The sequence below is a fragment of the Cricetulus griseus genome, chromosome 4 (genome assembly GCF_003668045.3).
Source record: "Cricetulus griseus strain 17A/GY chromosome 4, alternate assembly CriGri-PICRH-1.0, whole genome shotgun sequence".
Taxonomy (NCBI): domain Eukaryota; kingdom Metazoa; phylum Chordata; class Mammalia; order Rodentia; family Cricetidae; genus Cricetulus; species Cricetulus griseus.
Window position 1 is genome coordinate 218,237,026 of NC_048597.1, and position 8,249 is coordinate 218,245,274.

Here is an 8,249-nt window from a genome sequence, read left to right on the forward strand (position 1 = left end):
TTTTGCAACGGCGCTGAGCCCTTCGGTGTTCCTGTCCCCAGCTCGGGGCTCCCCGGCGGCACTGCGGCCCGGCTCCCCAGCCCGGTCTGGACCCCCCCAGGCCCTGGGCAGGCACCTCCTGCCTGCGCCCCAAGTCCCGTCCTCCGAACCCGCGCCGCGTGCGCCCGAGCGGCACGAGCGCTTGCTCTGCGGCCCCGACGTGGGGGCAGCCTGTCTGCTTGTCCGTCCGTCTCTGGCTAGCGCCCCCCGCCCCCGACACCCCCCTCCTCCCCGGCCTTGGCCTCTGCCGTTCCAGCCGCCCCAAGCTCGGTTTCGGTCACTCCCTCGCTTCCCCCTCCCCTCCTCTACGAAAACATTTGCGAGTTTCCAAAAAAGCCACCGACTGAGCGGCCGCGGGCTCCGAGGAGGCGCCGCAGACTGACACCGAGACCGAGCGGCCGGGCCGGGCCCGCCCTGGCCGGGCCCCGAGTCCCTGCGGCCCGTCCGGCGCCCCCACGCGCCCGACCCCCCCAAACCCCGACTTACTCGGAGCACGCCGCCGCGGCCCCCCGCCTGGCCATGAATGTCGGGGCCCCCCGACAGCCCCCAAGCCAGCGCCCGCGCCCCGGGGGGACTTCATGGACTCTCGGGATCCCCCCTGGCTGCCCGGCCTCCTGAGCCCCCGCCTGCGCTGCTCGCCGCCGCCCGCCTTGCGCGCCCGCCTCGGCGTCTGCCGCTCCCCTCCCCCGGGCCCGGAGCCTCTGCCCTCCTCCCCCGCGCCCTCCCCGGGCCTCCTCCGCCCCTGCCCCCTCCACCGCCTCCCGGGCGGGTGTGTGGAGGGCAGAGCCGAGCCCGCCGCCCCCCAACCCGGGACATCTCTCCAGAGACCCGGCCCGGGGGCTTTGGGCAGAAGGATGAGTGTTGGGGGGACGGAGTCTAGGGAGCTCTTGACAGCGCGGGACCTGAGAACAGGGGCTGGGACGCTGCCCCCCGCTTTTGCTTTATTCTCTCCTTTGGAAAGCACAGAGCACCCATCACCCCCAGATCGTCCAGCCCTAGTGATGAGCAAGCAGCGGGCTCCGGCAGAGGAGCCACTGGGGAGGCCGCCTAGGACTTTGCACGCCTCGGCGCTGTCCATGCACCCGCGGGGTTCCTGTTCTGGCTGTGTGGGAACCCTGGGGAAGCTGCTCCTCCGCCAGCCAGAGTCAGGCTACGCAGCCAACGCCCTCGCCTCTCGCCCCGCCCTTGCCTGGTCGTCCATCCTCTGTCCCATCCCTAGTCCCGAGCCCCGCATAGTGTTCCTCCTGCCTGGGTCTGGAGCTTAGAGGGGTCCCTTTCCAATCCGGGTATCTCAAGATGTCTCGCCCTATCGGCTGCTTGCCAGGCATCTCCAGCTTTGGGCTCAGCTAGGACACCCACTCTTGTACTTCACCTCCCTCCATCACGCCGCCCCCCAAATGCTGTCTTGGAAGCCTCGACTTGAGGAAAGAGAGAGGAGTTGGGGAAATGGAGTTTATGTACTCTATGCTGGACTCCCCGGGTTCCAGACCTTGTACTTCCAAGCCTACCACCTGCTGGAGTACCAGGTGGGAAGCATCAGGCAGCAGAGAAGGTTCGGAGCGCTTGGGACAGAGGCTAACGAAAGGCGTCCTGAATGAAACCATTTTAAGTGTGGTGCCCTGAAAAATACCAGCAAGTTAAATGGCACCCTTGCTTGCTTACTTACCAATTCTGTGTCCTATTCACCAGGACTCTCCAGGGGCCTTGGCCTCAGTTTTCTCATCTGCAAAACCGGGGAGATGTCCAGCTGTCAATGGGACCTTGAGAGTTTGTGCAAATCCATGAGCTCCACAAGCATTCCATGCAAATAAGCTCAGTTCCTCCCCACCCCCCAAAAAAACCCTGTTCTCCGTCTCAAGGATGGTCCTGCCCCTGAGTGAGAGTGGGAACTCATGTCCACACTGTTTTCCTCAAACATTTCTTCTGCCATGCCCGTCTTTCTATGGGCACTGCTCTTGAGTTTCTTGTCCTGGTGTTCAAAGACTGCTGTTTCCTTCAAAATGCTCGCCCCCAGTAGATGCAGTGTGCTAGACTTCTGGCCTGCTAGCAGTCACACCTTTGTCTGGATCCCACTCCTCAGCTTGGTGTGGAGGACACTCCTCCCTACTTGTGTCCCTATATCCTCCTTGGTACTGCCCGGTGTGAGTTCAGGCCTGCCTTGTACCATTTGCTTGCTCTGTGAGGACAGAAGATCCACAGTGCTTTGCTTGGATGGTCTCAGTGTTATGTGTTTCTAAGTGACCCAAATTTCATGTGGCGGTGACTGACATCTTTTCCCTTTGTGATGAGAAAAGAATCAGGAGTCAGAGAAATCTAGGAGCTGATAGACAGAGTTCTTAGTTCTGACAATAGAAAGAAAGCTCTTACTTGTTCTTGAGCTGGGCGTGGTGGCACACACCTTTAATTCCAGCACTTGGGAAACAGAATTCGAGGCCAGCCTAATCTATATAGCAAGTTACAGGCCAGAGCTACATAATGAGATGCTGTCTCAAAAGACAAAAAAGACATAAGAAAGATAAGATTTGCCCTTGGGTGGACCAGGGTGGGCTGTAGCAATCACTCGAATGATGTAATGGTCTCTGTGCCCCCTAAGCACAGACATCCCACACTTACTCGCCTAACCCACCCCAGGCCTCTGGTTAAACTGCCACCCTGGAATGGGACGAAGGATGGCATATTAACTAGTAGCACACCAGGGTTGGGTAGAGCCAGCCTTGCCCTTTGACTGGCAGGCCTTGGTCTGCAGGGTCAGTTCCTGGTTAGTTTCAGATCAGTTTTCAACGGAGTTGGGAAAAGTAAGGCTAGGTGTAGGGAGTGGGTTCTGTGTTTTTCTCTTTGATCCCCAGCTGAGGCTTAGCAGAAGGAGATAAGATGGTCTCTAGCTCAGAGCCAGAGCAGTGTCTGGACTCCAGCTCCATCGCTGTTGGCGTGGCAGCTGCAGACCGACAGGGCCCCCATGCTACCAATCTTAGTAGGGCTCTAGCCAAGGCACACAGACCCCACTTTGGTCATCAGACTCAAATGGTTCTTCCAGCTCTGTCGTCTGGCCTTACTCTCTCAGAAAACCCCCTCGTCACCTGCCAAGAGGCTCTGTGGAGCCATGACCCCCATCTCTGAATCTGAGACACCACCCTTCCCTTTCCCCCCATACTTCATCCCCAACTGAGCCCCAAAGTCACTTGCATGCTAAGATTAGCTCTGCTCCCAGACTATGCTCTGCCCCCACAATGAACCTGACCCCAGGCTAATCCTGTATCCCAGTCTGATTTATAACCCGTGGCTGAACCCTGACCTCAGGCCCAGACTCCTCCCAGATTTCAAACCCCAGACATTTCTCTAGTTACAGGTCCCTCTGGAAACTTTTTGAGTCAAGGGGCCAGTATAGGATGGGGTGGCCAGGCCATAAGTGAAGCAAGGTGCCACTTTTACAGCCATTTCGGCTGCTCATAAACACTCCTCTACCCAGCTGAGTCACTGAAGGCTTCCATAGCAGCTGGCTGGGCAGCCCCCCTCCTCTTGCAGCAGGGTCTGGCTTCTCACCTCCAGGAAGGTGAAGGGAGGGAGGGAGGATGGGGGCCCAGGAGGCAGGAGGTTTTGTCTCAGTCAGGACATACTCCAAAGGCTTCTGGAGGTAAGGACTTACTCTGGCTGTTGTCATGGTCACAGGTGTCTTGCTGTCATGACACCAGGTCCACACACTTGGGACCATGAGGGCCTTCCTTGTCTGCCCCAGGGTACAGCTCACGCAACAGAGGGCTACTGCAGAGGCAACTCAACCTTGTTCCTTTCTCCCACCTGAAGCTAGGCCTCCAGGCTCCCTGAGTCCCACTTACCTGGAATCCACAGGCCTTTCGAATGGGGCCTCAGGTTGAGGAGAAGACTGAGGTTGGCATGGGGAGGCCATGGAAACTCTAGAGAAGATACTGCAGCTCGGGCCTGAGAGACGACGCTGCTGTTGAGGACCAGAAAAGGCCTGGGTCAGAGCTCTGGCTTGACAAGAAAAATTAATTATTTTTTACCAAGCCCTGCCCTGGCACAGGACTTTGTCCCAGACCCCAAGCCTGCCAGTGTTCTGGTACCCTGGGCTAGGCCCTCCCCTCAACCTCATGGGTCTGCCTTCCAGGCACCAGGCCAGCTCAACCTCCAGTGAGCCTGTGCCTCAGTTGACTAATTCCCCTTTTATCTATCCATCCCTGTTTCTGTCTAGTCCATCTGTCTCTTTCTCCCTCTCAGAAGGCCCAAGCTGCCACATGGTTTGTACACAGCATCTATAAGTAATTTTATTTAAGGTTTAGGCATCTTGAAAAAAAAAACTGAACTATGGGATGGCTCATGCTCACGTCCCAGGAGAAAAACTGACACCTGAGCTGAGATGTAGCTCAGTGCAAGAGTGTTTGTTTAGCCTGAGTAAGATCCTGGGTTGGATTCCAAGTATCATGAGAAAGAAACGGGGTGTGGGGGGCACTGAGTCTGGAGAGCTGAGTATAGTGAGCCCAACTTGGGCTGCATAGGGAGACCCTGTTTCAAAAATAAATAACTAGGGACTGGAGAGATGGCTCCACAGTTAAGAGTGCTTAATGCTCTTGCAGAGGACCAGGGTTCAGTTCCCAGCACCTACATCAGGTGGCTCACATCTACCTTTAGTTCCAGGGGATCCAAATTCTCTGGCCTCCGTAGGCACCTCCGTGCACATGGTGCACATAAACTCATGCAGGCACACCGTGCAGAGAAAATAAACACGGGCTAGGACTGTGGTGCAGTTGGTAGTAGAATTCCTGCAAGCATAAAGATACAACTCCCAGTGCCACTTAAACTGGACCTGGTAGCATATGACTGTAACCCCGGAAATGGGGAGTTGGAGGCAGGAGAGTCAGAAATTCAAGGTCCTCCTTGGCTCCATAGACAGTTTGAGGCCAATCTGGGCTGCATGAGACCCTGTCTCAAAAAGGGGGTGGGTTGGGCAGTGAGATGGTTCAGCAGGTAAAGGCGTTTGCCATCCAACAAACCTTGAGTTTGACCCCTGAGACTCATATAGTGGAAGGAGAATATTAACTTCTGCAAGTTGTCCTCTGCTCTCCATACATGTGCCATGGCACACATGTACACACACACACACACACACACACACACACACACACACACACTCATGCACACACACACACACACACACACACACACACACACAGAGAAATAAAATAAATAAATGTAACTGAAAATAAAGAAGAAACAAAAACCAACCAAGCAAACAAATAAAAAATTCCTGAGGTCTCAGCTAGGGGAGATGTAGGGGCTCTCATTTCACCCCAGCCTTTGTCTTGACCCCTGCAACCTTACAGCCACCCATAGCTGACTGGAATGTGGCTCCTGGTATGAAGCCAGCCAGGAAGGCCTCTCTATCTGACCCCACACTGCTATACCTCCCAGACTCGGGGTCTGCTTGTGCACAGTGGCAGGGGCCAATACACAGAGTGACCTTCCTTTGTGAGTCTGTAGAATAGCCTATGACAGAACCAAGAGTGGATGCTGAGGGTGAAGACGTAGACAAATAGGAACACAGAGACTATGCAAGATCCTGGAAGTGTCACCCCCCGGGTCCCCAGGACCCAGTGACCTGGGCTGGAGACTGCCCTTGTGCCTGAGCCCAGTCTGAGCTGGTTTATGTCTGGAAGCCCCGGCTGGGTCTGACGAGGTCTAATGATTCACATAGCAACTGCCGCTCAGCACATTCCAACCCCAGCCTCCAGTGCCCAACACGTGAGGTGGCTGCCTCAAACCACCCTTCTGTCACCAGGGCATGTTCCGAGGACCCTTGTCTCCAGGAGTCACCTCTCCTTAGACCTTCTGGGCTCTTGCCAGTGGGCACCACACATTTGGTCCCAATGTCTTTTGTTCTGCTTTACTCTTTAGCTTGTTTGGCTTTAGTTTTGTTTTGAGGCAGGGTGTGGTTGATACGTAGCCCAGGCTGGCTGAGAATTTGATACATAGCCCAGACTATGTTGAACTCCTGATCCCCCTGTCTCAGGGCTGGTGTTATATAGGTGAGCACCACCATGTCTACTGTTTTGTTTGAGAGAGGTAGTTGCTCCCTGTGTTGTCCGGGCTGGATTTGAACTCCTAGTCTTCCTGCATTAGCCTCCCAAGTGGAGTTTGTGATTACAGTTCCACCTCACCCTGCTTTCCAGGGTACTGCTTTGGCTCACAAACTAGAAAGGGAGGCAAGGAGCTTATTAATACCTGGCCTCCTGGTGGGGGAAACTGAGGCCTGAGAACAAAATGGATTAGCCAGAGCATATAGCAAGACTATGACAAACAGCACAAACAGCTTTTACAGGCATGCTGTCCCCAACCTGAGCTATTCTGAGGTGTGCTACTCAAGGGCTATTCAAGGATGTATTGGCCATTCTGTGGCCAGGGTCACAGGGGGACTGGACTTTGTTTGTACAGGTCAGCAGGCTGTTACATCCAAAGAAGGAAGGGATCCCCTGGTTCCTGTTAAACATCGATGCCACCTCCTGCCTGGGGCCTTATTTTGCTTGATCTGTGTAGCCCTGAGCTGGACCCCTCTGCACTCAAGGCCTCAGTTTCCAATGTGCCATTAACCAGATGGAAGGTTTGAGAGTCAAAGTGATCAGGATTGATTTGGGATGTGGGCAGAGCTTTGCGTCTGAAACCTGGCATTCAGGCCAGTCTGTTCCTCCAGGAGGCCCCAGCCTAAGGCTGTGAGGGGTGATTCTGGCCCTTAGCCTGGGGACAGGAAATCGTATTTTGGTCTTGGGTCCTGGGTAACTAGGCAGGGGGAGAATGGCAGCTCAGACCCAACTATGTTTACTTGGGCTGGGCCCCCTCAGAGCTCAACAGGCTCCTATTCATTGGGAGCCCCATAAACCCTTTGGGGCTCCCTGAGGTTCAGAGCGCCTGGATGCCAAGCGTGGCTGCCTCCCCCAGACCCGCTGGAGACCAGCAGGGGTATAAGAATATGAGAGAGGCGGACTGAAGACAGTGGCCATAACTCCCTCTTTACCTTTTTGCATGGGGGGTAGTAGTTCCTACCCCAGACCTGTTGGAGGGCAGTTGGGGACCCATGGTGGTCACGAAGGTTCCCTAGTCCCTCAGCAGCTGTGGGACCTTCATGGCTGTTGTCTTACTTCGGCGCCTGAGGACACAGAGTTGAAATGCAGAGTACATCTTCAGACTTTAAAGCCTGAGATGGCAATGTCCCTGCTCACTGACCTTCTGGTTGAGACCTTTGCATCCTATTTTGGGTTGTTGACAAATTACACCCCTTATCACCCTGAAGCAAAGGAGTCTTCCTGTCCTGGCCTACTCTTCCTTAACTGCCCAGCAAGGGGATATTTTTTTTTTTTTTTTGACAGAAACACTGGGATCAGATCATGGAGAAATGAGGCCCTGGGATCTGCTTACCTCCCTCTTGGACCCTCCCTGTTGTCTCCAGTCCTTCAATTACACTTTATTTGGGCTGGTTAAGGTCCCTCTGAATGGAATGGAAACAGCAGGACCTCTTGATAGAGAGAATTGGGGCTTGTGGACCTACAGACTGCCTGGCTTTCTCATGACTTTAAAATAACCCCTTCCCACTTGGTCCAAAGGGCTCCTAGCTGCTGAGTTAGAGTGAACACTGTCCCAAGCCCCTGTGTGTACTTCTCTGGTAGAAAGCTCTAGACTCCGGGGGGGGGGCGGCGGGGCGGGGGGAGTGTAGTGGAGGAAGAGGGGGAGGAGAAGGCTCCCACCTAGATCTCCATTCAGCAGTGCCCCCAGGTGCCCCAGGGGACCCTGCTTGGGGGATAGAAGGAGGTCTTGCTTCCTAGCCGCCTTCCAGGTGGGGTGTGATTTCCCGCTCCAGTGGTTGTAAAATGCCCAGAAGCCCAGTAGGTCTCTAGTGTGTGGGGGTGGGAGCGTGAGGAGGGGGGGGGTCTGTGCCTTGGAATACCCTCCTCCCAGGCGTATTTGACACGTGTTTCCGCCTCTCCCGGCATGGGCTCCCGCAGTTGCTATTTATAACCTTTAAGAGCTCCTGCCGACTGCCGAGTTTTCTTAAACTCAAAATATCACTGAGGTCCTGGGCACGCGTTCCAGAGGCCTCGGGGCACTGTGGTTTGAAGGGGGGGGGCAAGGAAAGAGGAGGCATGAACTCAGACCCCGGGTACTTTCTGGGAGCTGTGACAGGGACCTGGGTGAGAAACCTTAGTGTT

The 8,249-nt window shown here is 55.2% G+C and overlaps 1 protein-coding gene across 2 annotated transcripts in view; it reads left to right on the forward strand.

Annotated features, from left to right (window-relative positions):
- The window catches only part of Myl3 (myosin light chain 3), a 28,075-nt gene that overhangs the window by 1,073 nt on the left and 18,753 nt on the right, over positions 1-8,249 (forward strand). The gene's annotated exons all lie outside the window — the stretch shown is intronic.